General features: G+C 44.6%; 1 protein-coding gene and 1 long non-coding RNA gene across 5 annotated transcripts in view; one reads left to right on the forward strand and one right to left on the reverse strand.

Annotated features, from left to right (window-relative positions):
• Positions 1-13055, reverse strand: part of SPIN1 (spindlin 1) — a 57900-nt gene extending 44845 nt beyond the window's left edge. The window contains exon 1 of one of the 4 annotated variants that reach the window (XM_068176115.1): positions 12912-13055. The gene's annotated coding sequence lies outside the window, so the exon portion shown is untranslated. The other 3 variants (XM_068176114.1, XM_068176117.1, XM_068176116.1) reach the window with 3 other exon arrangements.
• Positions 11827-12056, forward strand: LOC137464669 (uncharacterized). Its single transcript, XR_010994346.1, has 2 exons — positions 11827-11968; positions 12007-12056. It is a non-coding gene; the product is annotated as an uncharacterized lncRNA (long non-coding RNA).
• Positions 13056-15685: the final 2630 nt, after the last annotated feature.

Below are 15685 nucleotides of genomic sequence, written 5' to 3' on the forward strand. Positions count from 1 at the left end.
ATCTACTATAGCTGACCCCAACATGCAATTATCACATTTCAAAAATTATACACTTTGCACACATTAAGCAAGAGACAGCCTGAAGCTACACAGAATTAGTAAGATAACAAATATTTCTAGATACAGAGGAGTTATTTTGCCAGCAGAATAATTAAAGAGGATTATGAGCTTTAGATCTTCAGGAGATCCATTCCTTTCCTATGGACACAGAGAATAGTTTCCCTTTTACAGGAAGCAATCATAAATTCGTCTGACTTGCTTACTACTCATTGCTTTACTGAAATATAGTCACATATCTATACTACAACTACTAACTACACAGGAGTTTCTTTGCTGCTTTTTTGCAGCTAAAGATTTCAGAGCAGAAAGAGCGTATTTTATCACAGTTAAACCAAGACTTTTTCTGCTCTATAAAGCATGTAATCTGTGACAATAAAATCTACTGATATTAGAAATGCTTCAGGCATTTTCAATATCACTTGAGAGGCAAATATTCCAGCTCTGAATAGTGCACTGCACATTTAGCCCAGTTTTCCAGCAACTCAGCATCTTCCTGCTATTTTTCTGTATTTTTAAGATCTGAAGATTTAGCAAATGTCCCTGCTCTAAGAGAAAGACTAGGTTGAAAAGAAACCTGACTTCTCTTCCTCTAATTTCCCAGGACACTGGCTATTAAATTACAACTTCCCTGACAAGCTGGTGAATTTTATTTCCTCTACTACATTCTGTGCTAGGTTTGGCTGGGGCAGAGGTAATTTTCTGGCTGGTATGGGGCTGTGTTTTGGATTTCTGCTGAACACAAAGTTGATAACACAGCAATGGTTTTGTTATTGTTGAGCAGACTTACACAGGGCCAGCGCCTTTTATGCTTTTTGTACTGCCATATTGTTGAGGAAATTGGGGGTGCATGAGAGGTTGGGATGGGACACAGCCAGGACAGGTGACTCCAACTGACCACAATGATGTTCCCTGTGACATCATGCTCAGGATGTAAAGGTGGGGGGAAGAAGGAAGGGTTGGGGGATATTGGAGCGATGTCATTTGTATTCCCAAGTAACCATTATGTGTCACATGACCCTGCTCTCCTGGGGAAGGCTGAACACCAACCTGCCCATCGGAAACAGTAATTCCTTGTTTTGTTTTGCTTTGCTTGCTTGCATGGCTTTTGCTTTCCCTATAAAACTGCCTTTCTCTCAACCCATGAGTTTTCTGGTTTTTACCCTTCCAGTTCTCTCCCTGACCCTGCTGGTGTGGGAGTGAGCAAGTGGCTGCATGGGGTTTGGTTGCCAGCTAGATTTAACCATAACACAAGCCTTAACACTTAGTTCTACTAACGTGCAGGTAGTCCAGTGACCCAACACAGGAAAATAATCCTGGCCCTCAAAGCAAGATGATCATTATTCACACCATAATGAATTTATTACTTCATAATGTCCAATTCTCTTCAATATTTTAATTGATGGCTGAAGAAAAACATTATAATGGCTTTTCTGGGTAGTAGTAGAGGATTATCTTCACTTCAACAGTGGACAATAACCAAGGGCAAAATAATGACTGACAAATCTAGTGGCCTTCTATAGCATTGGTGCATGAAGGAAGAGTGACTAACATCATCTACCTGGACTTCCGCAAAGTATTAGATACTGTCCTGCACAACATCCTTGTCTCTAAACTCAAGAGACATGATTTGACAGATTAGACAGCTTAATGAGTAAGAAATTGGCTGGAGGGCTGCACTCAAAAATGTTGTGGCAAACAGTTCAATATCCAAGAGGACAGCAGTGATGAGTGGTGTCTTCAGGGGTCAGTACTGGGATCTGAATTGTTTGTCATCGTTGTCATCAACACAGGCAGTGGGATCAAATGCACCCTCATCAAATTTACTGAAGACACCAAGGTGTGTGTGGCAGACCACAAGCTGGAGGGAAGTGCTGCCATCCAGAGGGACCTGGACAGGCGTAAGAGCTGGGTCTATGGGAAATTCATGAAGCTCAAGAGGGCCAAGTGCAAGGTGCTGTACTTGGTTCGAGGCAATCCCAAGCACGAATATGGACATTGTGCAGACAATCAGTTGAAGAGCAGCCACAGAGAGAAAGACTTGGGGGTGTTGGTCAGATCAACATGACTCAGTAATGTGTGTCAGCAGTCAAGAAAATCAATCCCATCCTGGGCTGCATCAAAAGTAGCATGACCAGCAAGTCCGGGAAGGTGGTATTACCTCTCTAGCCCACTCTCACAAGACCACACCTGGAATACTACATCCAGATCTCTGCCTCCTAGCAGAGACAAAAAGACAGACATGAACCTGTTGGAAGAAGTCCCAAGAGGGCTACTAAGCTGCAAGATCAGGCTAAGAGAGTTGAGGTTGTCCCGCCTGGAAAGAGAAGGCTTTGGGGTAACTTTACAGCAGCCTTTCAGTACCTGACGAGGACCAACAAGTAGCCTGGAGAAAGACTTTTTATCAAGGCAAGTAGGAACAGGACATGAGGGACTGGCTTCAAAGTAAGAGAGAAAAGGTTTAGATTAGGTATCAGAAAGAAATTCTTTACTGCGCAGGTGATGAGGCGCTGGAACAGGCTGCTCAGAAAAGTTGTGGAGGCTCTATCTGTGAAAGTGTTCCAGGCCAGGCTGTATGATGCATCCTGGTCTAGTGGAAGGTATCTCTGCCCAAGGCAGGGGGGTTGGAACAATATGATCTTTAGGATCCGTTCAAGTACTGTGATTTTTAAGATCCATACAGCCTTATACCATAAAAAACCTGCTATGCCAAAAACACCTTAATTAAATCCCTCTAAACTAACTAAACTCAATTCTCAGCCCAGTTCTCTTCAACATCTTCATTAAAGACTTGAATGCATGACTCAAATGGATACTAAATAACACTAAATTAGTTATTTAAAACACGTGGACACTAAATTAGGAGATGTTGATACCCTCAAGGACTGAGAGATATCTTGACAATTAGAGAGGTAGGTGATCACCAATCCCATTAAGTTTAACAAGGGCAAGTGCTAACTTTTGCACCTGGGACAACTGTGGACATGACTACAGACTGAGGAATAAGAGTCTGGAGAGCAGCACTGTGGAAAGGGACATGGGGGCACTGGTCAAAAGAAGTTGAATATAAGTCAGCAGTGCCCTAGCAGCCAGGAGGGCCAACCTGGGGTCCATCAGGCCCAGCACTGCCAACAGAGGAAGGGGATTGCCCCACTCCACTCTGCACTGCACTGGTTCAGCCTCACCTTGAGTGCTGTGTGTAGTTTTGGGTGCCACAATATTAGAAAAAGACATTAAGCTATTAGAGACCATCCAGAAGAGAGCCACAAGGATGGTGAAGGGTCTGAAGGGGAAGCCTTATGACAAGTGGTTGACATCACTTTGTCTGTTCAGCCTGGAGGAGACTGAGGGGAGACTTCATTGCGGTCTACAACTTCAGCATGAGGGGAAGCGGAGGGGAAGGTACCAGCCTCTTCACTCTCATGACCAGTGACAGACCTTGAGCAAATGGCATGAAGCTCAGTCAGGGGAGGCTCAGGATGGGTATCAGGAAAAGGTTTTTCACCCAGAAGGTGACTGGGTACTGTAACAGGCTCCCCAGTCATGTTTTCATCTGAAGAAGTTTAGCTGACTGATGAAAACAGTATCTTTTCTGACACAGCACTCTTACAATACTTCACTGCATTTAAGAAAGAAACTTCTAAGACATTAAGAGTTTTGTCTTCAGTTACAGATGCTTATGGAGAATCTCAGCTCTTATGACACAGCACACCTTTACTGGTAAACTGAATCGCCCTGGGATTTAGGAAGTAATTACAAATTGGCCTGAAGGATGAAGAACAAGAACCAGTGACACGGGCTGAAGAAGCTCCAGCACACAACCAATTGCCAGCAGAGGAAACGTGCTACATTCTTTTCACTGATGGTTTGGGTCGCACCATAGGCATGAATCAGAAGTGGAAAGCAGACGTATGGAGCTCCACACAGCAGATCGCAGAGGCCACTGAAGGAGAAGGTGGATCAAGCCAACTTGTGAAACTCAAAGCTGTTCAACTGGCCCTGGACACTGCAGAAAGAGAGAAGTGGCCAAAGCTCTACCTCTACACTGATTGATGGATGGTAGCCAATGCTCTGCGGGGATGGCTGGAGAGATGGAAAGAAGCTAACTGGCAGCGCAGAGGGAAACCAATTTGGGCTGCTGAAGAGTGGAAAGACATTGCTACCAGGGTAGGGAGGCTACCTGTGGAAGTCCGCCACGTAGATGCCCATGTCCCCAAGAGCAGAGCCAATGAGGAGCACCAAAACAATCAGCAGGTAGACCAGGCTGCACAGATAGGGGTGTCAAAGATAGGCCTAGATTGGGAACACGAGGGAGAGTTATTGGGTCCATGATGCCTCAGGCCATCAGGGTGAAGATGCCACCTATAAGTGGGCACGAGACCAAGGGGTGGATCTAACCATGGACAGCATTTCTCAGGTTATCCATGACTGTGAGACGTGTGCTGCCATCAAACAGGCCAAGCGAGTGAAGCCCCTATGGTATGGTGGGCGGTGGTCCACGTCCAAGTATGGGGAGGCCTGGCAGACTGACTACATCATGCTGCCCCAGACACGCCAAGGCAAGTGCTACATGCTCACAATGGTAGAAGCCACCACAGGATGGCTGGAAACCTACCCTGTGTCTCATGCTACAGCCTGTAACGCCATTCTGGGCCTTGAAAAGCAGGTCCTTTGGAGGCATGGTACTCCTGAGAGGATTTGAGTCAGCCAATGGGACTCATTTCAAGAACAGCCTTATCAACACCTGGGCTAGGGAACATGGCATTGATGGGGGTACCACAACCCCAACCATGCACCAGCTGCAGGCAAAGTGGAGAGGTACAATGGACTGTTAAAAACCACCTTGAAACCACTGGGTGGGGAATCTTGCAAAAACTGGGAGCAGCATTTAGCAAAGGCCACCTGGCTAGTTAACACCCGAGGTTCCACCAATGGAGCAGGTCCTGCTCAGTCTGAGTCCCTGAATAAGCTAGACAGAGACAAAGTCCCAGTGGCCCATGTCAGAGGTTTGTTAGAGAAGACAGTGTGGATCAATTCTGCCTCGAGTACAGACAAACCCATTCGTGGGGTTTTCTTTGCTCAGGGACCAGGGTCCACATAGTGGATAATGCAGAGACATGGAACAACACGATGTGTACCTCAGGGAGATCTGACTGGAGTAAGACTCATGCAAATATCAGTTTGCTGTATGTTGTTACTGCCATTGTCTGTACATTAAACCACAGAGACATGAAAAAGAAGGAAATGTCTAAGTGCCGAAGATCTCAGCAAGTGAAAGATGGAGTTTTGAGTGAGTAAAATGAAAGTGGGGAATCCTGCAGCTGAATCCAGGCCATAGTTGGGGGCCTGGATTCAGTGGTTCAGTGTGGGGACGCGACAAGGGCATGATGGGTATTGCTTGTAATTTTTGGGGGGAACAGATGGAAGTTTTTACATTAATAAAATGCATGATGTTTGACAATAAGTTGATGATATGGGGATAAGGGGTGGAATGTCCTAGGCTGACATTATGATGCTTGTATCCCCAGTCGTGTATTCTGTTTATGCTGGATATTCTGTTCTGTGCCTTCAAGACAGGCTCTGGGAGCGAAGGCAGGGAGAAGAAGCATGGAGTTTTGTTGTCAGCCTGCACTCACTTCTCCACAGTCTGCTGGACACAGAACACCACTGTGTTGTCTGGGCAGGGACGGGGCAGAACACCGCGCTTCTTTGTTTTTTAGTTCATTTAGCTAGCTGAGGCAGTCCAAGTTTCCCTGGACTGGTTTTCTTTCCTTTTTCTTGGATCCATTCGAACCTGCTCCGGACTGGGGCCCACGGAAACACCAAGAGCTTGCACTTTGTGGCCCACCGGGGCCAACCGTGGGCAGCAGCAGCCTTTCCCAGTGCTGGAGGGACTGATAACAGAGCGACCACCCCCAGAGAGACTTTCTGAATTTGTCATCTCTTCAGAGCGACAAATGAGTTTTGTCCCCTGGTATTGTTCATTTTGTGTGCTGGGGAGTGCTTTGCCTGTTAGATAAACAGGTTTTTTCGCACTTCTCTCCGAGGAAATTTTTTTCCCAAACAGGTTGGGGGGAGGGGCTGTGTGGGTTGGCTTTTGGGGGTTTTCTCCCAGATTTGCCCTAAACCAGGACACAGGGTAAAGGAAAACTGCAGAACTGCCACTTTAAGCATTCATAAATAAATAACCCAGAAAACAAAGGAAGTTCTGCAGAAATTCATTTCAGAAAACCTTGTAGGCTTAGTCTGGCTTTTTACAAGGTATCAACAGTGAAGCTGCGCAAAAGTAGAGCATTTTACTAAAATTAAACTGATTAAAATGTAATAGCTTCTTATTTGATCTGCTTCCCACATAGGCAATATTACAACTAGATTAAATATTTGGCTAAGGACTCACTGACATTTTGACATATGTTTGCCCTTTGAAGAATTCCTTGCTTCTCTCTTGGTTCAAAAAATAAATTCCAAACATTGAACACAAAAATGCAAAAAAAATTTCATAAATCTGGAATTAAAACACACACATTTTGGCTGTTCTACTGACTAGGAATGAAGCTAATGCAGGGATAAGAGAACTGATTCATGCCAAATGAGCTTACAAGAGTTTCCTTAAAAAAAAAAAAAAACAAACAAAAAACCCAACAAATCAAATATGTTTGTCAACACAAACTTTCAAGTTCCACACTAAATCCTGCAGTGGTTTTTAAATAAATGGGTTTCTAGTCTATTTTCTTTCTAATGGCTAAGAACAAATATATCTGTTTTCCTATACATACAGATGGCAGAGCACAACTAATTTTGAAAAAAAAAAAATCCCACTACTGCAACATTATGCACACTTTAGTACGAGGACAATAAAGACACACAGAGCGCATTTTAAAAGACTTTTCTTATAGCTCTTGTCTACTCTTCTTTCAAGCAGCATGGACAAGCACCACCTTTTTTATTACTGAATTATTTGTCTATGCTAAACAGAACACAGGGTTCAATTTCAATACTATTCCATCCTTCTACTATGGAATCATCATCAACTATCAAAGTTTAGCCGAACAGCTTTAAAAACAGTGACAATGTTTACAATATAATTAGTAACATGAAAGTATTATTTTTTTCACTATACTGCTACAATTCTTCCCTATGACTTTGCACAATATACCAAGACTCTGAAGTACAATGATTTCTTTTTAAAGCATCCTCTTACAGGCAATGCAAAAATACTTGCTGCTTTAACCTTGTGTATGTTCTAACCTACAGCCTGATCATTTGATACTTACATGGTCCTCCATGCTTAAAGCAGTCTTACAAGATAAGGCTTTAAAAAAATATATATAAAGAAGAGATCTATCTAGTACTTATTCAAAGTCATGATAACCTCCCTTACATCACTTTATCCAAAGGTAAATTTTAACCCACTCCTAATTGTTCAGTCTACTACAAATAACTTTGCATTTAACCACAGGGCAAGAACCTCCACCAACGGCACAAGAAGCTGTCAGAGGCTTGTGTAACCATCCAAAGCAGCACACTTTTGCATCATGGCAAATATGAACTGGTATAGCTTCTCAGTTGATGATCACATCTCTACAACATCAGGTTGAGAGCTGGGGTTGCTCTGCCTGGAAAGAGAAGGCTTTGGAGTAACTTTACCTGACGAGGACCTTCAAGAAGGCTGGAGAAAGACTTTTTATCAAGGCAAGTAGCAATAGGAAATGAGGGAGTGGCTTCAAAGTAAGAATGAATAGGTTTAGATTAGGTATCAGGAAGAAATTCTTCACCGTGCAGATGGTGAGGCACTGGAGCAGGCTGCTCAGAGAAGCTATGGATGCCTCCTCTCTGGAAGCATAAAGTCTGCCTGAATAAGCCCTTGAGCATCCTTGTCTAGTGGAAGGTGTATCTGCCCATGGCAGAGGAGTCAGAACTAGGTGATCTTTAAGATCCATTCCAAACCAAACCACTCTGTAGTTCTACAACTTTCTTTCCTGGTAGGTAACTATTCTCCCCTCCCGCGAATTAAAAAAAAACAGAAACCCATGTGCAAAAATAACAGCTGCCCAGAATATGACAGCAGCACTGCACAATCACTGTGCTTGCTACCACTCCATGGTGAATGCAAGCGAACTCTTAAGTTTTACAATGCAATTGTTTTCTTCTTAGTCACGCTCTTAACAGACAGAAGTGACCCAAATGATTTATTACAACTCTAAGCAAGTTTACTCAATTTGTTTTGGAAGCATTTACAACAGGTCTCTGGAAACCATGGAGGAAAATGTCTATTTAAAAAAAGTAAGGCACTTAAAATGCTGTCTGCTCGTGTCTCCTCAAGTCAGTTTTTGTCAGAAGACTAGGTTTAATTTCTATTGCACTAGTCAGAGAAGGATTGCTCCAAAGCCAAAAGGATCACTCCAACATTCTGGAAGAGCAATCCTAGGGCAAACATACCTACCCTTCGGTTAGAAAGTAATAGAGTGGTAAGTTACTGCCCTTACAAGTCTGTTAGGTTGAGTAATCATGGCAAATCAAACTACTGCATTTACAGCTCTTGAGAAGGCTGGCTGATCTTTCTGAGTGTCATTTTAAGTACATCACAACCACTTCTTCACAATCCAGTGATGCTACACACACCTTCAAACATGGAGGGAATACAAGCAGCATATAGTTTTTAGGGTCAGGGGGATGACCTCCATTAGATGGACCACTTGCAAGCTCTTTAGTCTGTGCATTATAAGTACCAAATTATTCTTTGATGTGTTTGAGTATCCTGAAGATGCCCCTGCAGAACTAAATTAAACCTAGGTAAAATAAAAGAAAAATCCTAAACCAAATATAAGAATTTGTGACACAAATACTTGTAAGAAAAAAATACTTGCGCAACACAACAAACAACCACCTAATGCAAGCAAAGCATATAAACATTCTTATAAGGACAAGCTATTATTCACAGTATTGAGCAGAATGTCAAAATTTAATTGTTATGAACCCCAACCTAACTAACCAGTGAGGATATTGACATGTAAGTGGCAATTCAGCACTTAAAAAAGGAAAAAAAAGCAGGACCGCAAATTCATGAAAAGGGAAAAGGTTAGAAAATATATACCTACATTAGCTTTCTATACACCCAAAACTATGACAAGATTTGCCACAAGATCATTTATTCAAAGATTTGAGACACATGTATCCAAACTTCTCCCATAACCAACATCACAGTAGCTACAACCATAACAGACAGTTTTTAATAAATCAGATATTAACTTGGATTTCCACGGGACACAAACACTGATTGCCCCTATTCTAATAAAAATGTTGTTCTGCTTCTTAAATCAGCTGACAGCAGGAAGAGGAATTATAGTGTTCTCGGACTGAGAAAATCCAAAGCACTGAATAAGAATGTACTAAATGTTTATTACCTTTAGGATTGTATGTTACTCGGTAATTTCATAAATATTTAGAACTACAGCGAGTCATGATTTACTTGATTAAAGATTTACTGGAAAGCATGCCTGCTTTAAAAAAATAGTTAATTTCTAACTCCTTCCAGCAAACTGATCACTGAGACTGCATTTATTGCAGTCTTCCTTTTCCTCAGTCTCATTTGCCAAAGTTTTTGAAAAGAAGGTTTTACTAGTCTCAGGTTTTTAATTTGGTGGAATACAGCCTAGCATAATTCACAATGGCAAAAACACTGGAGGGTCTTCACTAAGTGAAGATGCAGAGATTTGGTAAGTTCTTCAACTACATCTGCTCCTTTTGGGATTTCAAGGCCCACAATACTGATTTTTAACTGAATCAAGACAACCAAGACAGAAAGAAAAACCTTCTGAGTGTCACAAAAAAGAATACAATGAAAGGTGAAGTAAAGATGCTACAGACAAGAAACTTCACAAAGATGATGAAATAGAGACAAATTTTACAGAATAAAATCTTGCTCTAGCAACAAAACTGCAATGTAACAGAGTCAAACTGCGTTGTGGATGGCTTATTTTTATTCTATTTTGCTCTTCATCCCAAGAATTGGCTTAAGTATCTGAAGGCCTATTCTGAGGGAGGACCTGCATACTTCAACGCATTTCACATTTTGAAATGTGAAATGCATTATGCAAGGTGAGCATAATTTCAAAATGCAGTAGTTACCACAATAAATGACAAATTAACTACAACTGGTAAACTATTCTAGTTTAGGCAATATTGCCTTCAGACTGAAAAATTAAAAAAAAAAAAATAAAAAAAAATAAAAAAAAATGGTTGCCTGTTGCAGGAACTAACTGATGTACCAGGCTATAGACTTTTGCTCTGACTTTTCCATTTAGAATTAAAAAAGTTGCCCCAGAAGCCATGACGTAGATACACATTCCAAAATGATACTGTAATTTGGATGACTTCTTTTAAGTTTTATGTTGTAGTAAACTCTTTCTATATATTATTTTCTCCATAATCAATGTTTGCTAATCAGTGCTTATTAATGGGGATGGAAAAAGCATCAGAAATAAGTATTCATGTACAGTATTTATTATATACAGTATGTAATTTGCATATTTCTATCTCAGTAAAAGCTGCAAGATTGTGCCATTCCAATGCTTCTCCACTAGAAGCTTCCAAAGCAAAGAAGACAAAAGACGACATAGCTAGGACATTTGTTACTTAAAAGCAGTGCTCAGAAGCTATGGCTATCCACCTGTACAAGTAAAGACCGTATCTTTAAGTATGATCCTTGAAAAATTAAACACTTGGAATTACAGTAACATGTCTAGAAAGCAAATATAAAGCATCATGTCTTCACACATTCATCAGTAGCCCTGAATTTACAAGCTAGAAATAAAACCATTTCATGGCAGGTCACTTTAGATATGCTAGAACTACCTTCAAGTGTTTTGGTTTTACGTCACAAGCAGCAAAAAAATAAGCCATATTTATCAAAGCCAGAAGGGGGTGCTCTGAATAACTGAGGCGGAGGGTAGTGAACTAAGCATTTGCCTTGCACTAGTAAAGAGGTCAAAAGCATGCTGTCTTGTTTTTATTTGGGAGCTCACTTAACTTCATGTTACCATGCCTTTTTTACCAAAAAAAAAAAAAAAAAAAAAAAAAAAAAAAAAAGCAATAACAACAACAAAAATCTGAAAAGCACTCCTTTCAGGAAAAAGGAAATGCTTCCGTTTGTACTATTGCCATCACAAGGGCAAATTAATTTGTGACAGAAAGCTTGCAAAACGAAGACCTGATAAGTGTAAATTCCGGTTTTGTGTTCCATGTTTTGCAAGCTGCTTAAGATACTAACAAGGAGATACAGGAAATGCAAAAAAGCCAAAACGCCTGTTTTACGGGTTTTACCTACACAATGCCTATTCTGACATAACTAGTTCAGATCTTTTTAGTGTGATTGTCCAGAGCTGACCGCTTATACCGAATTGTCCTGAAACGAAAGAAAAGGCCCTAGTTTATTCTGCCAAGTGTAACACAGTATTCTCATCTCTGCCAGCACTTTGGTGCATCAGACGCCCCCCACCCAACACCAGAAAATGATACGCACATTCTAATCAAGCCTCTCTCAGCGGAGCTCACCCAGTTCCCCCCTCCTTCCCTCCCTTCCTCCCTCGCCCCAGGCCTTGCCAGGTTCCCAAATCACCTCTGATTTTAGGTTTCATTTTGTTGTAAATAGCAAAACGAAAGGAGAAAGCGTCCAAAGCGAGGATCCTTACCCTTGAAATCCCGCCATGCTCGCAAATAAGGAGGGTGAATTGTTTTTCCTCTCCTTTTTTTTCTTTTTTTTTTTTGGATGGGCGATGAAGGGGGAGGGGGGAAGAAACAAAAGCCTACACGGAGGAGCGGCTAAGCAGCGGAGACTGAGGGAGAAGGCGGAGACCCTGGTGGAGGAGCAGGGCGAGCGTCAGCCATGTTGTGTGTGTGTGTGTGTGTGTGTGTGTGTCTGTGTGTGTGTGTGTGCGTGTGTCGGTCCAGTATTTACAAACCTGCAGCTGCAGCAGCGCTTGGAGCCTGGGAGAGAGAGGGGAACGCAGGGAGGGAGAGGGAAGGGAGGAGGGAGGAGGGGAAAGCAGCACAGCAGACAAAGGATCGCAGCAGCGCAGTGAACGGGGCGCGCACACACCGCGCCGGCGCTGTCTCCCGCGGCCCCGACTCCCCCACCGCCCTCACGCCCCCCTCGTTCCGCTTTCCCGCCTCCACCTCCCCCGGGAAAGGCCTATCCGCCAGCAGCCCCTCGGCGGGCCCCAGCCCGCACACAATAGCTCCGCAGCGGGGAAAGGGGGAGGGCACCGCTCCCCTACGAGTGGATGCGGCGCGGGGCCGTGCCGGGGGAGGGCGGCAGAGCCCCGGAGCCCGGAAGGGCGGAGGGGTTGCCAAGCAGCCAGGGAGCTTGCGGGGAAAGGGAGAACAGAGACGACACCTCCAGACCGGAGCCTCCGTGGCCCCGATGCCGCCCGCGGCTTCCGGGCGGGGAGGGCGGGGGATCCACGATGTGAGAGGCCCGAGGGAGGCGAGGCGAGGCGCGGCCGGCCTGGGAGCGCCGGTCCCCCCACAGCGACTCCCTCCGGCTCTGCCCGGTACTGGGCCGGGCCAGGCCAAGGGCGGCGCGACGGGCTGCGCTCCCCCCGTCCCCTCCCTCGCCCCGGTCGCTCACCTGCCGGCGGGGCTGGCGCCAGGGGGTGCCAGGGCTGCCGCTCAGCCCCTCCCAGCCGGGCCGCTCAGCTTCTCTGCGGCGGCGGCGGCAGCAGCGGCGGCGGGCACGGCCGCTCCCCTCGTCTCGCTTGTCCCCCTCCGCCGCCGCTACCTCCAACTCGCCTCTGCCACATTTGGATCCCCCTCTCCCTACGCGAGCTCTGCCGCCAGGATAGAGGCCTCCTCACCTTCCTGCCAAATAGTGAGCCACCTGCATCGCGTCGTTCAAAACACAGGGCCGGGGCCCGCCCTCCTCCCCCGCGCTGCCCCCCGTCGGCGCGCAGGCGCACTGCGCCGCCCCGACTGCGGCCGGTGCGGGCGGCCCCGCCCGCCCCGCCATGGGCGGCAGCGCGGCCTGCGGGGCCGCGGGGGCGCACGGCGGGTGCCAGACGTGCCCCAGGTCACCCTCCAGCCTTCTGCGTGCACGGAGAATCACCGAGTCACCTCTGAGTGTCCTGTGCTGGGAGGGACCCACAAGGATCGTCGAGTCCAGCTCTCAGCCCTGCACGGGACTTCGCCAGGAGTCACACGGTGTGCCTAAGAACACTGTCCAAACGCTTCTTGAATTCTGTCAGGTTTGGTGTTGAGGAAGGTCAAGAGTGTAGTGCCGCTGCCAGAAGGCAGGCTAGCACTTCACCTGAGCAGGGAAAATACTTGTAAATAATACAAGTGAACAACTGCATTCTGTGTGAAATTGTCCTCTCATTTCAAGAGAGGCAGCATTACTGGGAGAAAGAAGGTGTAGTTCCTTCGAAACCTAAAGGTTTCATTGCAAACATCTTGATCTATGCAATAATGGCATGAAAAAAGGTAGGGAGGCCTTCAAAAATCCGTGCTGAACAAAAGCAGTAATTACAAATTCTTACCCCCTCTTGAAGGGCTGTCCTGCGTGCCCCTGGCAGGCCGAGAGACAGTACTTGATGGAGCAGTAATGGAAAACCTGTAAGTAATCAAAAGTTGTTCAGCAACTGACGGACCACTGGTGTCATCTTTTCAACTGATAGCATTAGATGCCTAGCAGAAAAGTAGTACGTTTCTTGATCCTAATGGGGATTATTTTCTAATTCATGAAGCGTGCATGATCTAGATGGAGTGGAACACAAGAAATTTGGTGAGCCATACCAAAAATTTTCAGATGAAACTGTCTAAGGCATTAATTAGACGGGGGAAATAGTAAAATCATCTGGAAATGTATTGATGAAAATATGATACAGTGTCATCAAATCCTAGTCTGTCACTTTGGTATATCATTAAAGCACAGACCTCTAGGATCCATTCATACTGTCATGCTGACAGCAAAATGCTGACATCAGTAAGATTGTGTACCCTCTGACAAATTTGTCTAATATTGAAAGCAGGTGGATAGCTGATCTGCCATAACAAATCATACTGGTACCTTTTTCTGAAGCAAGGCTTGGCAAGAAATTAAGTCAGTTTGGGGAAGGGAAGATTTGGTTAAAGAGTGGACATTTGGGATTTCTTAGTTCAACAGTAGCAAATGCACAGGGTAGTATCCAAGTTTCTAAGTCGCGCTTACAGATCACATCGTTCATGGATTCCGTGCTTGTGACAGAAAATAAAATATGGGTATGTGAAGGTGCAGACATACATAATTTTGCTTAAAATTCTTATTGGCAGAACAAGAGAAGAATCATATTTTTTAGTTTCTCCTTTGTTGTTTTCACATCTCTTAATTTCATCAAAGGAACTGTGTCCCCAGTAATTTCTATGATAAAAGAGTCCTGGGATTCTGAGAGATTATTAATTCGCAATTTAAAGGAAGAAATTTCTGAGAAAGAGAATGAGAAACAATGAAGTAGGGGACAGAGATTGGTAAAGATGAGGGTACAAGTTAATAACGCTGTACCATCCGAGTAGGATTGTAAAATCCATAACCAGCTTTGCATATCATTGAGATAAGCCATCATTGGTTAAATTTTCCTGAAATTAAAATAGACATAGAATCATAGAATCATGTGGCTAGGAAGGGACCTTCAAAAGTCATGTAGTCCAATGCCCCTGCAATGAGCGGAGACATCTTCAACTAGAGGTTATTTCAACTCAGGTTGCTCAGAGCCCCTTCCAATCTGACCTTGAGTGTTTTCAGTTTTCTCTTCCTCAGGCTGAACCATCCCAAATCTTTCAGCCTTCCTTCACACCAGAGGTGCTTCATCCCTTTGATCATATTGGTATCCCTCCTCTGGCGTCAGTCCCACAGTACCATGTCCTTCTGTGCTGAGACCCCAGAGCTGGATGCAGGGTTCCAGGTAGGCTCTCACCAGAGCAGAGCAGAGGGGCAGAATCCCCTCCCTCCCCTGCTGCCCACGCTGCTTTGGATGCAGCCCAGGACACGTTTGGCTTTCTGGGCTGGGAGTGCCCATGGCTGGGTCATTCCAGCCTCTCACCCACCAGCACCCCCAAGGCCTTCTTGGCCGGGCTGCTCTCCATCTGTTCATCCCCCAACCTGGATTGATACTGTAGGTTGCCCTGACCAAGGTGCAGCACCTGGAACTTGGTCTTTGTTAAACCTCATGATGTTCACATGAGCCCACTTGTTGCGCTTGTCCAGGTTCTTAAGGAGTGTATCTTATCCCTTAGTTGTGTCAGTTGCACCACTCATCTTGGTGTTGTCTGCAGATATGCTGAGGGTGCACTTGATCTCACTCTTGATCTCACTGTCTGTGACATTGATGAAGACATTAAACAGTACTTCTCCACCTACAGATCCTTAAGGGACACCACTTGTCACCAACCTCCATCTGGACACTGAGCTGCTGAACACTATTCTGTGGATGCAAGCATCCCACCACTTCCTCATCTGCTGAACAGTCCACCCATCAAACCATGCATGACTGTTCAGACAGAGAGAATACCTATCTGAATATATGGTGTGGGACGTACTCCATCATGGAATGATATTAACAGCTAGTTAATATCCTAGCTAGTTATTAATAGAAGGGTA

This window comes from Anomalospiza imberbis, chromosome Z (genome assembly GCF_031753505.1).
Source record: "Anomalospiza imberbis isolate Cuckoo-Finch-1a 21T00152 chromosome Z, ASM3175350v1, whole genome shotgun sequence".
NCBI lineage: Eukaryota > Metazoa > Chordata > Aves > Passeriformes > Viduidae > Anomalospiza > Anomalospiza imberbis.